Raw genomic sequence first — 18,286 nt, forward strand, 5'->3', positions numbered from 1 at the left:
ACTCATTCCCTCCCCCCGCCCTTCAAAATAAATAAACTTAAAAAAATGTGTTCACCTTGGCCATGTCAGTGTCCTAGAGCTTCTTCACAGTTTGTTCAGGTGCTAGTTGGCCTTGACATTCACAGTGAACACTAGTGTCTTCTGCCTTCTTCAAGGCTGTCTTGGCAGTTATGGGGAACTTAATGATGGCATAATAGTCAAGCTTGTTTCTCGAAGAGATGCTCTGTTTGATGATATTTGGGCTACGTTCATTGCTGCAGTGTCTTGGGCTGCTGGAAGGTCAGTGACCTGTGGATCTTCATGGGCGGGGGAGGGGGGGCAGGGGAGCTGCAAGGTGCCTTTCACCACTACTTTCTTGGCTTCAAAGCCTTTGCTTTGGCATCAGATTTGTGGGAACAGAAGTTTTTCTTAGCTTTCAGTCTCACCTTTGTGAAAAACTGTTGAGAATTTTTATCATGAATGGACACTTAATTTTGTCAAATTCTACTTTATTCATTGAGGGAGATCACTCATCCTTGCATCCCAGGGATAAATCCAACTCGATCATGCTGTGTGATCCTTTTAATGTGGCTTGCTAATAATTTGAATTTGGCTTGCTAATAATGTGTTGAAGATATTTACATCTGTGTTCATCAGGGATATTGGCCTTTAGTTTTCTTTTCTTGTGGTGTCTTTATCTGGTTTTGGTATTGGGATAATGCTGGGTTTTTAAAATGAATTTGAGAGTGTTCCCTCTTTTTCAGATTTTTGGAAGACTTTGAGAAGAACTAACATTAATTCTTCATTAAATGTTTGCTAGAATTAACCAATGAAGCCATCTGGTCCTGGGCCAGCCTGCCTTTTTCTTTTTTCTTTTCTTTTCTTTTCTTTTCTTTTCTTCTCTTTTCTTTTCTTTTTTCTTTTCTTTTCTTTTCTTTTTTCTTTTCATTTCTTTCCCTTCCTTCCTTCCTTCCTTCCTTCCTTCCTTCCTTCCTTCCTTCCTTCCTTCCTTCCCATCTTTTATGGACACAGTTTGTGGTCACCAAAACAACTACAATAATAATTCCACAGATCACCGTAACCAATATTGTCAGAATTACCTAAATGTGACACAGAGACATAAAGCAAGAAAATGCTGTTGGAAAAATGATGCTGATAGACTTGCTGACTGCAAAGTTGCCAAAGACTTTCTGATTGTAAAAAATACATTCTCTGTGAAGCACAATAAAGTGGAGTATAATAAAATGAGATAGGCCTATAAATAGGATCATACAATTTAGGGCCTTTTATGTCTGGCTTCTTTTACTTAGCATAATGCTTTCCAGATTTATTCTTGTTGTAGTATATATCAGTATTTCATTCCTTTTTAAATTGCCAAGTAAATTCACTGTATGTATACTCCATATTTTATTTATTTATTTATTTATTTATTTATTTATTTATTTATTTTTAAAATCTAATTTATTTTCGAGTTAGCTAATAGAGTATATTTTGGTTACTGATTCACTCTTCTTTCTTGTAATACACCTGTTCAGATTTTCTACTTCTTCATGACTCAGTCTTTGTAAGTTGTATGTATCTAGGAATTTACCCATTTCTTCTAGGTTGTCCCATTTTTTTCGTATATAATTATTCCTATGAGTCTCTTTGAACCTTTGTATTTCTGTTGTGTTCACTGTCATGTCTTCTCTTCTATTTTTTATTTATTTTCTTCTCTTTTATTTTTGAGTTTATTAATTTGAGTCCTCTCTCTTTTATTGGTGAGACTTGCTAAAGATTTGCCTATTTTGTTCATGTTTTCAAAACACCCGCTCTTAGTTTCATTGATCTCTTCTTTTTTTTTATTATGAAATTTATTGTCAAATTGGTTTCCATACAACACTCAGTGCTCATCCCAGGAGGTGCCCTCAATACCCATCACCCACCCTCCTCTCCCTCCCACCCCCCTTAAACTCTCAGTTTGTTCTCAGTTTTTAGGAGTCTCTTATGTTTTGGCTCCCTCCCTCTCTAACCATTTTTTTCTTCCCCTCCCCCATGGTCTTCTGTTAAGTTTCTCAGGATCCACATAGGAGTGAAAACATATAGAATCTGTCTTTCTCTGTATGACTTATTTCACTTAGCATAACACTCTCCAGTTCCATCCATGTTGCTCCAAAAGGCCATATTTTATTCTTTCTCATTGCCATGTAGTATTCCATTGTGTGTATAAACCACAATTTCTTTATCCATTCATCAGTTGATGGACATTTAGGCTCTTTCCATAATTTAGCTATTGTTGAGAGTGCTGCTATAAACATTGTGGTACAAGTGCCCCTATGCATCACAACTCCTGTATCCCTTGGGTAAATGCCTAGCAGTGCTACTCTGCTGGGTCATAGGGTAGGTCTATTTTTAATTTTTTGAGGAACCTTCACACTGTTTTCCAGAGCGGCTGCCCCAGTTTGCATTCCCACCAACAGTGCAAGAGGGTTCCCATTTCTCCACATCCTCTGCAGCATTTATAGTCTCCTGATTTGTTCATTTTAGCCACTCTGACTAGCATGAGGTGATATCTGAGTGTGGTTTTGATTTGTATTTCCCTGATGAGGAGCGACGTTGAGCATCTTTTCATGTGCCTGTTGGCCATCCGGATGTCTTCTTTAGAGAAGTATCTATTCATTTTTTCTGCCCATTTCTTCACCGGGTTATTTGTTTTTCGGGTGTGGAGTTTGGTGAGCTCTTTATAGATTTTGTATACTAGCCCTTTGTCCGATATGTATGTCATTTGCAAATATCTTTTCCCATTCCATCGGTTGCCTTTTAGTTTTGTTGATTGTTTCCTTTGCAGTGCAGAAGCTTTTTATCTTCATGAGGTCCTAATAATTCATTTTTGCTTTTAATTCCCTTGCCTTTGGGGATGTGTCAAGTAAGAAACTGCTGGAGCTGAGGTCAGAGAGGTGTTTCCCTGCTTTCTCCTCTAGGGTTTTGATGATTTCCTGTCTCACATTCAGGTCCTTTATCCATTTTGAGTTTGTTTTTTGAATGGTGTGAGAAAGTGGTCTAGTTTCATCCCTCTGCATGTTGCTGTCCAGTTCTCCCGGCACCATTTGTTAAAGAGACTGTCTTTTTTCCATTGGATATTCTTTCCTGCTTTGTCAAAGGTTAGTTGGCCATACTTTTGTGGGTCTAGTTCTGGGGTTTCTATTCTATTCCATTGGTCTATGTGTCTGTTTTTGTGCCAATACCATGCTGTCTTGATGATTACAGCTTTGTAGTAGAGGCTAAAGTCTGGGATTGTGATGCCTCCTGCTTTGGTCTTCTTCTTCAAAATTACTTTGGCTATTCGGGGTCTTTTGTGGTTCCATACATATTTTAGGATTGCTTGTTCTAGCTTTGAGAAGAATGCTGGTGCGATTTTGATTGGGATTGCATGGAATGTGTAGATTGCTTTGGGTAGTATTGATATTTTAACAATATTTATTCTTCCAATCCATGAGCTCGGAATGTTTTTCCATTTCTTTATATCTTCTTCAATTTCCTTCATAAGCTTTCTGTAGTTTTCAGCATACAGATCTTTTCCATCTTTGGTTAGATTTATTCCTAGGTATTTTATGCTTCTTGGTGCAGTTGTGAATGGGATCAGTTTCTTTATTTGTCTTTCTGTTGCTTCATTATTAGTGTATAAAAATGCAACTGATTTCTGTACATTGATTTTGTATCCTGCAACTTTGCTGAATTTATGTATCAGTTCTAGCAGACTTTTGGTGGAGTCTATGATCTTTCCATGTATAATACCATGTCATCTGCAAAAAGTGAAAGCTTAACTTCATCTTTGCCAATTTTGATGCCTGTGATTTCCTTTTGTTGTCTGATTGCTCCAACAAGAGGTTGTTAAACAACAGTGGTGAGAGTGGACATCCCTGTCGTGTTCCTGATCTCAGGGAGAAAGCTCTTAGTTTTTCCCCATTGAGGATGATATTAGCTGTGGGCTTTTCATAAATGACTTTTATGATGTTTAAGCATGTTCCTTTTATCCCGACTTTCTTGAGGGTTTTTATTAAGAAAGGATGCAGAATTTTGTCAAATGCTTTTTCTGCATCGATTGATAGGACCATATGGTTCTTTTCTTTTATTAATGTGATGTATCACATTGATTGATTTGCAAATGTTGAATCAGCCCTGCAGCCCAAGAATGAATCCCACTTGATCATGGCGAATAATTCTTTTTATATGCTGTTTTATTCGTTTTGCTAGTATCTTATTGAGAATTTTGCATTCATATCATCAGGGATATTGGCCTGTAGTTCTCTTTTTTTTTACTGGGTCTCTGTCTGGTTTAGGAATCAAAGTAATGCTGGCTTCATAGAATGAGTCTGGAAGTTTTTCTTCCCTTTCTATTTGTTGGAATAGCTTGAGAAGGATAGGTATAATCTTTGCTTTAAATGTCTGGTAGAATTCCCCTGGGAAAACATCTGGTCCTGGACTCCTTTTGTTGGGAGATTTTTGATAACTGATTCAATTTCTTCGCTGGTTATGGGTCTATTCAAGCTTTCTATTTCTTCCTGTTTGAGTTTTGGAAGCGCGTGGGTGTCTAGGAATTTGTCCATTTCTTCCAGGTTGTCCAGTTTGTTGGCATATAATTTTTCATAGTATTCCCTGATAATTGCTTGTATTTCTGAGGGATTGGTTGTAATAATTCCATTTTCATTCATGATTTTATCTATTTGGGTCATCTCCCTTTTCTTTTTGAGAAGCCTGGTTAGAGGTTTATCAATTTTGTTTATTTTTTCAAAAAACCAACTCTTGGTTTCATTGATCTGCTCTACAGTTTTTTTAGATTCTATATTGTTTATTTCTGCTATTTATTATTTCTCTTCTGCTGGATTTGGGGTGTCTTTGTTTTTCTGCTTCTATTTCCTTTAGGTGTGCTGTTAGATCTTGTATTTGGGATTTTCCTTGTTTCTTGAGATAGGCCTGGATTGCAATGTATTTTCCTCTCAGGACTGCCTTCGCTGCATCCCAAAGCGTTTTGGATTGTTGTATTTTCATTTTCATTTGTTTCCATATATTTTTAAATTTCTTCTCTAAGTGCCTGGTTGACCCATTCATTCTTTAGTAGGGTGTTCTTTAACCTCCATGCTTTTGGAGGTTTTCCAGACTTTTTCCTGTGGTTGATTTCAAGCTTCATCACATTGTGGTCTGAAAGTATGCATGGTATGATTTCAATTCTTGTATACTTATGAAGGGCTGTTTTGTGACCCAGTATGTGATCTATCTTGGAAGAGATTCCATGTGCACTTGAGAAGAAAGTATATTCTGTTGCTTTGGGATGCAGAGTTCTAAATATTATCTGTCAAGTCCATCTGATCCAGTGTATCATTCAGGGCCCTTGTTTCTTTATTGATCCTGTGTCTAGATGATCTATCCAATGTTGTAAGTGGAGTGTTAAAGTCCCCTGCAATTACCACATTCTTAACAATAAGGTTGCTTATGTTTGTGATTGTTTTATATATTTGGGGGCTCCCATATTCGGCACATAGACATTTATAATTGTTAGCTCTTCTTGATGGATAGACCCTGTGATGATTATATAATGCCCTTCTTCATCTCTTGTTACAGCCTTTAATTTGAAGTCTAGTTTGTCTGATATAAGTATGGCTATTCCAGCTTTCTTTTGACTTCCAGTAGCATGATAGATAGTTCTCCATCCCCTCACTTTCAATCTGAAGGTGTCCTCAGGTCTAAAAAGAGTCTCTTGTAGACAGCAGACAGATGGGTCTTGTTTTTTTATCCATTCTGATACCCTATGTCTTTTGGTTGGAGCATTTAGTCCATTTACATGCAGTGTTGTTATTGAAAGATATGGGTTTAGAGTCATTGTGATGTCTGTAGGTTTCATGCTTGCAGTGATGTCTCTGGTACTTTGTGGTCCTTGCAACATTTCACTCACAGAGTCCCCCTTAGGATGTCTTGTAGGGCTGGTTTAGTGGTGATGAATTCCTTCAGTTTTTGTTTGTTTGGGAAGACCTTTATCTCTCCTTCTATTCTAAATGACAGACTTGCTGGATAAAGGATTCTCGGCTGCATGTTTTTTCTGTTCATCACTTTGAAGATTTCCTGCCATTCCTTTCTGGCCTGCCAAGTGTCAGTAGAGAGATCCGTCAAGAGTGTTATCGGTCTCCCTTTATATGTTAGAGCATGTTTATCCCTAGCTGCTTTCAGAATTCTCTCTTTATCCTTGTATTTTGCCAGTTTCACTATGATATGTCATGCAGAAGATCGATTCAAGTTACATCTGAAGGGAGTTCTCTGTGCCTCTTGGATTTCATTGCCTTTTTTCTTCCCCAGTTCAAGGAAGTTCTCAGCTATGATTTCTTCAAGTACACCTTCAGCACCTTTCCTTCCCTCTTCCTCCTCTGGAATCCCAATTATGCATACATTATTTCTTTTAATTATGTCACTTAGTTCTCTAAGTCTCCCCTCATACTCCTGGATTTTTTTATCTCTCTTTTTCTCAGCTTCTTCTTTTTCCATAATTTTATCTTCTAATTCACCTATTCTCTCCTCTGCCTCTTCAATCCAAGCTATGGTCACCTCCCCTTTATTTTGCAGCTCATTTATAGCATTTTTTAGCTCCTCCTGACTGTTTCTTAGTCCCTTGATCTCTGTAGTAATGGATTCTCTGCTGTCCTCTATACTTTTTTCAAGCCCAGCAATTAATATTATGACTATTATTTTAAATTCATTTTCTGCTATATTGCTTAAATCATTTCTGATCAGTTCATTAGCTGTCGCTACTTCTTGGAGTTTCTTTTGAGGAGAATTCATCTGTTTCATCATTTTGGATAGTCCCTGGAGTGGCAGGGCTCTTCCTCTGTGCTGTCTGGAGTAACTTGGGTTGGTGGGCGGGGCCGCAGTCAGACCTAATGTCTGCCCCAGCCCGCTGCTGGGGCCACAGTCAGACTGGTGTGTACCTTTTCTTCCCCTCTCCCAGGGGCAAGACTCACTGTGGAGTGGTGTGGCCTCTGTCTTGGCTCCTTGCACATTGCCAGTCTTGTGGTGCTGCTTTGATGGGCTCTGGCGTATTAGCCAGGGTGGATCCGCAAGGTGCACAGGGGCGGGAGGGGTAGGCTCAGCTCGCTTTGCCTTCGGTGGTCCACTTTGGGAGGGGCCCTGCGGCACTGGGAGGGAGGCAAACCTGTCCGATGGATCCGCAGAAGCACAACGTTGGGTGTTTGCGAGGTGCAAGCAAGTTCCCTCATGGGAACTGGTTCCCTTTGGGATTTTCGCTGGGAGATGGGCGAGGGAGATGGCACTTCCCAGTGCCTTTGTTCCCCGCCAAGCTGAACTCTGTCCTCCGGGGCTCAACAACTCTCCCTCCTGCTCTCCAAGCAGAGCTGTCGACTTATAACATTCCAGATGTTAAGTCTCACTGGCTGTCAGGACACACTCCCTCCGGACCCTCTGCTTTTGCGAGCCAGACTTCGGGGACTCTGTCTTGCCCGGTGGGCTGCCTCTCCGCTGCCCAACTCCCTCCCGCCAGTCCCTGTAGCGTGCACCGCCTCTCCGCCCTTCCTACCCTCTTTCGTGGGCCTCTCGTCTATGCTTGGCTCCAGAGAGTCTGTTCTGCTAGTCTTCTGGTGGTTATCGGGGTAAATTAGGCAGATGTGGGTGGAGTCTAAGCTATCAGCAGGACGTGGTGAGCCCAGCGTCCTCCTACGCCACCGTCTTCCTTTAAGTCTGATCTCTTCTTTTGTCTTTTTACTCTATATTTCGTTATGTCTCTTCTGGTCTTAATTTCCTTCCTTCTAATAATTTTAGACTTAGTTTGTTTTTCTTTATCTATCCTCGAGGTATGAAGTCAGGTTGCTTATTCAAGATCTTTCTTATTTTTTAATGTAGATGTTTCTGAACTTGCCTTCTAGAAGTGCTTATGTTGAATCTCTTAAGTTTTGGTATTTTGTGTTTCATTTTAATTTGTCTCAAGATATTTTTTTAACTCTTCTGTCTTTTTTTTTTACTTTGACCCATTGGTTGTTCAGGGGAATGTTGGTTAATTTAGACATAATTGTGAATTTTCAAGTTGTTCTTGTAATTAACTTTTAGTTTCATAACATCGTGGTTAGTTGAGATACTTGATATGATTTAAGTTTTCTTCAATTTAGTAAGACTTGATTTGTGGCCTAATATATGATCTCTTGTGGAGAATGTTCTGTGTGTGCTTGAGAAGAATGTGTATTCTTTTGGATGGAATGTTTTGTAAATGTCTGTTAAGTCCCTCTGGTCTAACATGTTGTTTTAGTCCAGTATTTGCTTATTGACTTTCTGTCTCAATGATCTATCTGTTGATGTGAGTGGGATATTAAAGTCTCCTACTATTATTATATTGCTGTTTCTCCCTTTTCATCAGTTAATATTTGCTTTATATGTTAGGTGTTCCTATATTGGGTGTATAAATATTTACAAATGTTATGTCTTGTTGTTGGATTGACCCCTTTATCAGTATATAATGACTTTCTTTGTCTCTTATTATAGCGTTTGTCTTAAATTCTATTTTGTCTGATATAAGAATAGCTACCCCAGCTTTCTTTTGGTTTCTGATTTGCATGGAATGTCTTTTTCTGTACCTTCACTTTCAATCTTTGTGTGCCCTTAAAGCTAGTGAGTCTTGAGGCATCTGGGTGGCTCAGTCAGTTAAACGTCCAACTTCAGCTCAGGTCATGATCTCCTGGTTCGTGAGTTCAAGCCCCATGTTGGGCTATGTGCTGACAGCTCAGAGCTTGGCACCCGCTTCGGATTATGTGTTTCCCTCTCTTTCTGCCCATGCCCCACTTGCACTCTGTCTCTTTTGCTTTCAAAAATAAACGAACATAAAAAAATTTTAAAAAGCCAGTGAGTCTTGTAGGCAGCATAGGGTTGGGTCTTGTTTAACCATTTATCCATTCAGCCACTCTATGTCTTTTGATTGGAGAATTTAGTCCTTTGACATTTGAAGTAATTATTGATAGGTATGGACTTATTGCCATATTAACAACCTAATATTGAAACCTCTACATTTTTACTCCCTCCTCCCCCACAATTTGTTTTTGAGGTCATGCTTTGCATCTTTTTGTCTTGTGTATCCATTAGAAATTATTGTATTTATAGTTATTTTTACTAGTTATCTTTTTCATACTTCATACTACCTTTATAAGTAATTAACCCACCACCTTAACAACATTGGATTATTTTGTATTTTACTGTATATTTATCTTTAACAAAGATTTACACTTTCATATGTTTTTCTTTTATTAATTAGTTTCCTTTTGTTTCTTAAAGAAGTCCTTTTAACACCTCTTGTCAGGCTGGACTGGTGGTGATGAACTCCTTCAACTTTTGCTTATGTGGAAAACTTTTCTTCTTGAGTTTGAAAGACAGAAGGACCCCTTGTCTGGTGGATGATTCTTGGTTGATAGTCTTTTTTTCCCTTTCAGCACCAAATTTGAATATATTATGCCAATCCTTTTTGGTCTGCAAAGTTTCTGCATGAAAATTAGCTGATAGTCTTATGGGGGTTGCCTTGTACATAACAAGTTGCTCTTCTCTTGCTGCTTTTAATACTTTATCCTTTTCTTTAACTTGCAACGATTTAATTATGTGTCTTGGTGTAAGTCTGTTTTGATTCATCTTGTTTAGAACTCTCTGGACTTCCTGGATCTGGATGTCTGTTTCCTTCTGTATGTTAGTGAAGTTTTCAGCTATTATTTCTTTGAATAAATTCTTGGCCCCTTTCCTTCTTTTTCTCCTGGTATCCCCTGTATTGCAAATATTGATCCTCTTGATAGCTAAGTCCCTTAAGCTATCGTAACTCTCGTTGTTGTTGTTGTTGTTGTTGTTGTTATTTTTGCTGCTCTGAGTGGATGAATTCCACTGCCCTGTCTTCAAGTTCCCTGATCCTTTCTTCCACTTCATCTAGTCTGCTCTTGAACCCCTCTATTGCATTTTTCAGTTTAGTTATTGTAGTCCTCAGCTTTATGCTTTCTGTTTGGAGCTTTTTTATATTTTCTATCTCTTTGTTGAAATTCTCACTGTGTTCCTGCATTGTTATCCTCACCTCAGTGAGCATATTTATGACCATTATTTTGACCAATATTTTGACCATTATTTTGAAGATGTATATCACTTACTTCTGTTTAATTAAAAATCTCTTTCTGAAGCTTTTTGCTCTTTTATTGGGAACACATTCCTTTATTTCTTCATCTTCCTTGACTCTGTGTTGGTTTCTATACATTAAACAGCCACCTCTCTGTCTTGATAGAGTGGTGTCATGTAGGAGCTGAAACTTAACATTCTGTGCTGCCCTAGTTCTTGTTTGTCTCTCACACCTTTGTGATTGTCCAAATAGCTTACTTTGTTCTCAGTGGTTTCAGTAGTTGAGGGTGTGCCAAGACCTGTTAGTGTCCCAAAGACAAGGATCTTGGTCAGAAGAAAGATGCAAGCTGATTAGAAGAGTTGACTCTCAGGCAGCAACTTTTAAAGTATGCAATTCCTTTTATAGGGTAAGACTAAGAGATGGGAATTTTCTTGTACTGCCTCTGCACTGTGTCCTGGGGTGTGGGTAGGACAGGCAGACTGTTAAGAACTATTTCTCTGTTTGTTACAGTCTTAGAGGATCCGCAAAAATAAATCCCAGGAGCCATCAGACCTAAATGATCAAGGGGTGTCCCTTGGGTGACAGCCACAAAAACCAAGGTGCCATATATGTGCACAAGCTTCTTTCTGGATGATACCAGTAATGTGGGGCAGGACAGAGGGAGAGTGGAAAGATGGTGTCTGGCAGCCTCACCAGTCTCTGGAGACTGTTGCAGTCAGCTCCTAGATGTGTTTCAAATTAGAAGCCTGCCCCTGAGGCCAGAGCTTTTAAGATAAGCAAATGGGCCTCTTTCCCAGAAAAATTGGGTGATTGTAGTTTGCTGTCTTTGCCCTGGGCCTTAGATGTTAGCCATTTTAAGTCTGCCTGAGCACTTTAAGAGTGATTAGTTCTCTATAGCCTTGTGGGTCTCATGGGTGCAAGCCCACTTGAATTACAAAACTAGATGTTTTGTGGATCCATCTTGTTGGTGGAAGTCTTAAAAATTGGGGTGCCAGATTTGGGGTTCAGAGTCTTCACAGAAATATGATGGAGATTGAGTTTCCTCCTGATTGTGTGCTGACCTACTAGGAGTGGGACTTATGGAAAGATTCTTTTCAGCTTCTCCTACTCACTTTGATGTGACGTTTTTTTTCCCCCTCATTTGCCTGATCTATAGGAGTTGTTCAGCGTGTTTCTGGATTTCTTTCAGAGTGGATTGTTTCATATGTAGTTGTAGATTTAGTGTGTCTATGGGAGGAGGTAAGTTCTGGAGTCTCCTATGTCACCTTCTTGAATCTAAAAATTCCCATGATTATTTTTTTAGTTTCTACACTTATGAAAGTTGGGAAGAAAATATTAATCATACAGATTAAATTTAAATGCACATCATGTTTATAGCAGTTTCATTGTGGATACCAGAAGAAATTGAAATACCCCTCCAGTATTCAGAAACTATTACATGATTCAACAGAGGAGTTGCTCACATCATTAACAAATGAGTGGCATTCCTCTGCATCTGTTAAATTGCCTTCATCTTACTGCTTTAAGTAAGTGAAAATGGCAACTCATATTCGTATGCAAACTCTACTACTCATTCATCAGTTGAAACCATAGATAGGCTATTCATACAAGAGGTCAGCCAAAAGTCAACAAAAGCATTTTGTGAGAATCCATTGGGCTATATAAAATTTATGTTAAGAATTTTTTATGTTAGTATTATTTAGGAGTTGCTACATATCTTTTAAGTTGGCAGTTTTTTTTTTCTTAAAGAGCCAGATGGTATGTATTTTAGGCCCTACAGTCTCTGTCATAACTACTCAACTCTGCCATTGTAGCATGAAAGCAGCCATAATCCGATCATGATATATAAATTAGTGGGCAAGGCTATGTTAGAATAAAATTGTATTTACAAAACTGGGTAAAATTATATTTATGAAACCCATGGACCATAGTTTACTGACCTCTTTAATCAATAATATTCACAGTAAACTTAGATATGGATATCTATGCGTTTTTCAATGAGCCAGTTGTTAAATCTTTACTAGCATGCCATCCAGTCCACAGCCCCCATTCTGAAGGACTCCCTGCAGTAGCTCATCATCATCTAAAAAAAATTACAACACACCCTTCAGGAGCACACGAAGTGCCTGGTCATCCTGTCTCTCTGCCTACTGCCTGTGTCATTTACTGCCCTTCTGCTGTTCCAAACCAAGCTCTTTGTACTTCCCTCAACACACCAAGACTTTCCATCCCTCTGGACACTATACCGTTCCATCTGTCTTGCCTACTTTTCATTCCCCCTGTCCTCCCAGGGAACCCTTGCTTACCTGACCCAGGTTATGTTTCTCTGTGATTTTCCCTGACCACTCGCTCCTCCTTTCATCTACGTAGTATATCTAGCACTTCCCACGCTGGACCCAGCTTATCAAGGGCAACATCATGTCTCAGTGCCCTGCATACCCATCTTCCACTGATGATACTGAATGCAGTAAATATTTGATCAGTAGAGCTTATTGAGAATCTTCTTATTTTAATAATAAGATGTATCATGTATTGAACATTTTGTGTCCCTTACTCTGCAAGTGCTTTTCATACATTAACTCCTGTCATCCTCACTGCACCTACATCAGGTAGATATTATGATCCCCATTCTACAAATGAAGAAACTGGGGCTTGAAGTGGTTAAGAAACCTGTCCAGGTTTCACATTGATCATATGTGGCAGAGCCAGGATTCAAATTCTAAGTAGTTAGCATATACAAAAGAGATTACAGGAGCTCCTGGGTAGCTCAGTCAGTTAAGCGTCCAACTCTTGATTTTGGATCAGGTCATGATCTCACAGTTCATCAGTTTGAGCTCCAAATCAGGCTCTGCATTGACAGTGAGAGGCCTGCTTGGGATTCTCTCTCTACCCCTCTCTCTCTGTCCCTCCCCTGCTCATACTATCTCTCTCTCAAAAATAAATAAATAAGCATTAAAAAGAGAAATTATAAAAGAAGTATTGGCGGGGGCAGGGTGGCGCCTGGGTAGCTGAGTCAGTTGAGTGTCTGACTTCAGCTCAGGTCGTGATCTCACAGTTCGTGGGTCTGAGCCCCGCATGGGGCTCTGCTGACAGCTCAGAGCCTGGAGCCTGCTTCGGATTCTGTGTCTCCCTCTCTCTCTCTTCCCCTCCCCCACTTGTGCGCGCTCTCTCTCTCTCTCTCTCTCTCTCTCAAAAATAAACATTAAAAAATAAGTATTAGGTACATGTCTGAGCAGTCACACGAGAGAAGGGGTACCCTTACTTGGGAAGCTGGGCAACAACTTAATGGAGAAGGTGCAGACTGAGGTGAGATAGAATTTATCCTTAGAGAAGAATCCCATGCACAAGCAAAAAGGTAACCAGAGACAGGAGAAGCAAAAATGGTTGGATTTGGCTTGATCCTTTAATGTCTTTTACTGTGAGGGAGATTGAGGTGAGGGTGAATTTGGGGTGCAGCTGCCCACATGCCTGCCTGCCTTTGCCTAGATTCCTCTGACAGTCTGTACCCTCTGGAAGGTGTGTCAGGGTCCAGAGGCATCCTAATGGGTGTTTGGACTGGAGTAAATTCTATGTATGCCCTCCTGTAATCCAACTTCCATCTACTGATGAAATCAAGTTTATATGTGCATTTGATCTGCCATGGGAGGAAGTTACAGCAGGCATTTTGGGGGGTAGAATGCTAAGAGGGTGATGTAGCAAATTGTAGAGGAGTTGTGGGCCTCTCTTTAGAAAATCTGGAGTGTCAGATCTCTGCTGCTTGTTAAGGCCATTGGAGCCCTTCATTCCATGACTGGGTGGTCACTAGGTATGCAGTAGTATACATTGCATTTGTGAGTTATAACTGCAGCATGTAAAAATTTATCTTTCTGTTGCATTTTGGAGGTATGTAGCCAATCAAAACTTAAAACCCAACCATAGTGGGACGCCTAGCTGGCTTACTTGATAGAGTACATGGCTCTTGATTTCAGGGTTGTGAGTTCAAGCCCCACATTGGGACTAGAGCTTACTTTTAAAAACAACATGGGGCACCTGGGTGGCTCAGTTGATTGAGTGTCCAACTCTTGATTTTGGCTCAGGTCATGATCCCAGAGTTGTGAGATCGAGTCCCTCATCGGGCTCCATACTAAGCGTGCAGCCTGCTTAAGATTCCTCTCCCCCTCCTCTCTCTGTCTCTCTCTCTCTCTCTGTCTCAAAACAAAACAAAACAAATTTAACACCACCCATAGTAATTCAAGCATCTTTGCTGAAGGGACCTGTTGTTTCCATTGTAGTCAGAGCAGTGTTCATCTCAGAGGATTTTATTCAAACTTCTGGGCCTTCACTTATGTGATCCCTTATTTTCAAGAACAAAATTCTAGTAAGGATGGGCTCCTCCAGTGCCATTGCTGGAAAAAGAAAGGAAGAGGAGGAGTAATTTTGAGAGGCTTCTATTAAACTTGCTCTGCTCCAGTCAGTAGAAATTTGTCTCTTGAAGTCAAGTTCTTGCCCAGTTTTCCTGAAGACAGAGTTTCTGGTTGGGATTTCAGAGGCAAGCTGTAGGAGACTGAAGAAAGAAGCAATTTACTCCTCTTTTTCATGACAATTCTTTACCTAAACCCAGAATTATGATGTGAGGAGTGGGTTAAATGATATTTTTCCTTATTATCTTAAACAAGTTGGCTGTAGAATGGTACGCTGAACAGGTGAGGCATCTGTACCTGGGAGTAAAAAGGAAGAAGGCAAAGGGCTTGGGCTCAGCTGGTGCCGTTCATTCTTCCAGTGCTTGTTTACCTTTCATTCTGAGCATGAACCAGAACTACGGTCCAACACAGAGAAACCACAGGTGCAGCCTGCTTTCAGATGGCTTTGAGTCTAGTAGAGTTTTTGTGAAAAGCTTTTAGATCATTAGAACTGTCAAAAGGAATTGAAGTCCTAATTATAGAGCGTTGGCCCTGGAGTTCTAAAAGAAGTAAAAGGCAGTTTCCTGGTAAGCAGGTTATCCTCCGTAAGGAGTTCTACCATGGAAATCCCCGTGGGAGGACCAGTTACATCTGTCCACTGGTTCTGGAGAGCAACAGCACCCATAAGCTCTTGTGCTAAAAGATGAGGAATATGAAAGGCTAATGCAGTGGTTCTCAGCCCTGGCTGCATACTGAAATTACCTGGCGGGTTAAGAAAACAGCACAGTGGTTCCTGGGCCCCAGGGGCTCTGATGGAATGGGTCTAGGGTAGAAGCTGGGCATGAGCACTTCTAAGAGCCCCCCAGGAGATGTCAGCGTACCGTCAAGGTCAAGAACCACAAGGCTACAGAGTGAAGCGTCTGAGTTTTTTGGATCTGCCCTGATTGGTTAGATTAGTATTGGGAAGTTTCCTGCTGAACATTATAGAAGGACAGGAGTATGGTTTGTTTGACCAAAGAACCACAAAAGGGTAAGCACATGGAAGGATGGTGTGTGTGTGTGTGTGTGTGTGTGTGTGTGTGTGAGAGTGTGTGTACCATGCAGGGAGGGCTAGGCCACTCTGGGAACTGCCAGAGGTGAGACCAGGTCTTCCTCATCTTTATAAGTCCCTCCTGAGCCGCACCCGGGGGACACACAGAAAATGCGTGTGGAGTGAATGTTTGCATCCGGGGAAAAGAAGCTGCAGAGTGAGGGTAGCAGAAGTGGCTCCTGTGTGTGCTTGTCTGCCGTCCATGTCTGGACTAGGGAGCACGCGGCACGGCGTGGACTCTGAGTTCAGCACCTCTGCAGGAAGGGCTTCTACAACACACCCTGGCCCAAGAGAAGCCCCACGGGGAAAAACTGCCTTCCGCCCTGGGTCTGTCAACTCTGTGAGGAGAGGGACCTTGCCCGTTTCCTGAGGAAGCACCCAGCGCAGATCCTGGCATGTCAGGGCTGCTCCCGAATAATGGGTGATGTTCTGCCCAGTTATCACTCTCCCTAGGAGTGGTTGAAGGCATGGGAGCAAGGCCTGACCTGAAGGTTCTTTACTTCCCAGTTACAGTCAGATTTGGGACACCTGGACAAAACTAATTCCACAGTCTACATCCCAAGCCCTTTTTATCCATTTCAGCTAACGGGATTTTTTTTTCCCCATTTCTTTTCCATATGAATGTTTCATGGCTATGAGATCTGGTAGGGAGAGTAATGGTGTGGATGGTGTTTATTAAGTTTTCTGTTTGACTTTAAATTTGAAACCTTCACCTAGTACCCTTTAGACCGTGAGAACACCTATTTTTTTAAAAAGCAATTTTCAATAAATCATTGTCCTTGTGACTGTCCAGTGCTGAGGTGCCAAGGCTTGTTTCTCTCCGGTGAGGCGGCAAACTGGCTGCCCTCTTTAGCACAGGAGCAATGTGTTCTGTGTGAGTGGTCTGCTTGCGGGGTAATAGCCAGATTGTGTCCCAAGATTGCAGCACTGGCGAAGGGACAGTGTTAACCTGGAAGGAGCCTAGCAACAGCGTTCTGCAGGGCGGGCCTGAGCCCTCAGGAACCAACGCCCTGGGGATGGTGAGCTGTGCAGGTCCACCAGGCTGAGGCAAGGGCAGCTTTGTGCTTGCGAGCAGTTAGAGAACAGGTTGTTACCCCTCACTGTGGCCAGTGGTTCTGCCTCTGGGCCCGAGAACCTCTGTGCCTGTGCTTGGGGGAATTCATCACTGTGGAAAGGCAGGCTTCAGGGTGAAGGGAGGTTCTCCATGGGCTGCAGCAGCTTCGTGTTGCCTGGCAGGTCCTTGAGGTGCAGGATTGTGGGGCCAGACAGGCCCCCATGCATGTTGCCTTACTTGTGATAAATAAGTTAACAGGGATTGTTTGAGCAGTTTCTCCAGAGTAGTTTCCTGGATTAGGAGTTGAAAGTGATATCAAGACTGTAGCATCTTTAAAATATTTAAATGGAGGGTTCAGGGTTCTAGGCTTTGCTGGGGACTGACAGCCTCCTGGTGGCCAGCAAGGGCCCTTCAGTGCAGGGTATCCACTCAGGACATGGGTGCCCCTGGATGATGCAAGTCAGGCCCGGAATAACCCTTCCGGAGGCAAAAGACCCTTGGGGGCCTCTCAACTCATCAGCTTCTATTGGAGCAAGAGGGTAAAATACTAGGGAAAAAAGTCTTCCAAAAAGTTCTTTTTAGACAATACTGACTACTATTTGTAAAGTTAAAAAGAAGGGCTATGAAATTTGGTTTCCTAAGAAAATACAAGCGTCTCTCCATAAAAATGAAAGGAAAAAAACATGTTTCATGTTGTTCATAATGAATGTCCTCCTTATGCAGCAGCTGGAGTTGAGCCAGCATTTGACTTTCTGGGACACAGTCACGTTCCTCTGGGTTCAGTGGTGCAGGGCAGAGAGTGAGTGCCGTCCCTTGTGGAGTGAGCCATGCAGAAGAGTTACCCTTTCTCGGGTTCGAAGTCATCTCTGGCCCAAAACACACTTGCCAGCTGGTCTTGTTGGCAGTGCCCTTGACCTTTGATGCTCAAAATATCAGTGGTAGCCCGGGAACTTCTACATTTTGCTAAGGTTCTAACAGTGCTGGATCACAGACCTGAGTTGTCTGTGTGTGCATTTTTTCACCATCAGCCCATACTGTTCTCATAAAGTGACTCCACTGGACATCCTTTTGGAGTGTGACTGTCACCTCCAACTCCTTGGCAAGAGCTAATAAAGGTGGCATGACCTTTGTAACTAATACTTCCCCATGGGGGAATCGGGTTCCTCAAGTGTAGAAATCATCAGATTCCCCAAAGAAATATTGACTTCTAGCATTGCATTTTTGCTAGCATATTCAGAAAAGAAATGTGATTCATGACAGTCTTTCAGATCCATCTTTTCTTCCTCCAGAAGAGCATTCACTTTCTGTAGCATCACTGAGTTAAAGCCACTCCTCCACTCCCAGTCCACCCTACACTCTGTGCCGGGTTCATCTTCCCAAGATGGCACTTGGATCATTTATTTTCATCTTAAAAACTTCCACTGGTTCCCTGTTGCCTCTGAAGTCTGTCCAAGTGACTTCCAGTCCCAGTACTTGCCCCTTGTCCCTCCTTGGATGTGGCACATGCTTTCCTCCGTGGAAGCTTCACTCTGGAAAGCTCAGCTTCTTGGCACCCTTTTTAGTCTTAGCTCCCAAGTCCGAGATGGATGTGCAAAGGCAGATTCAGGAATCCAGTTCCTTCTGCCGAATGTCCCCTCCACAGGCCTTGTGTCCTTCCTGAGGCCATGCATCAC

General features: G+C 41.5%; 1 protein-coding gene across 9 annotated transcripts in view; it reads left to right on the forward strand.

Moving 5' to 3' along the window:
• The window catches only part of PDE8B (phosphodiesterase 8B), a 265,652-nt gene that overhangs the window by 185,119 nt on the left and 62,247 nt on the right, over window positions 1-18,286 (forward strand). The gene's annotated exons all lie outside the window — the stretch shown is intronic.

The sequence above is a fragment of the Acinonyx jubatus genome, chromosome A1 (assembly GCF_027475565.1).
Source record: "Acinonyx jubatus isolate Ajub_Pintada_27869175 chromosome A1, VMU_Ajub_asm_v1.0, whole genome shotgun sequence".
In the NCBI taxonomy this organism is placed as follows: domain Eukaryota; kingdom Metazoa; phylum Chordata; class Mammalia; order Carnivora; family Felidae; genus Acinonyx; species Acinonyx jubatus.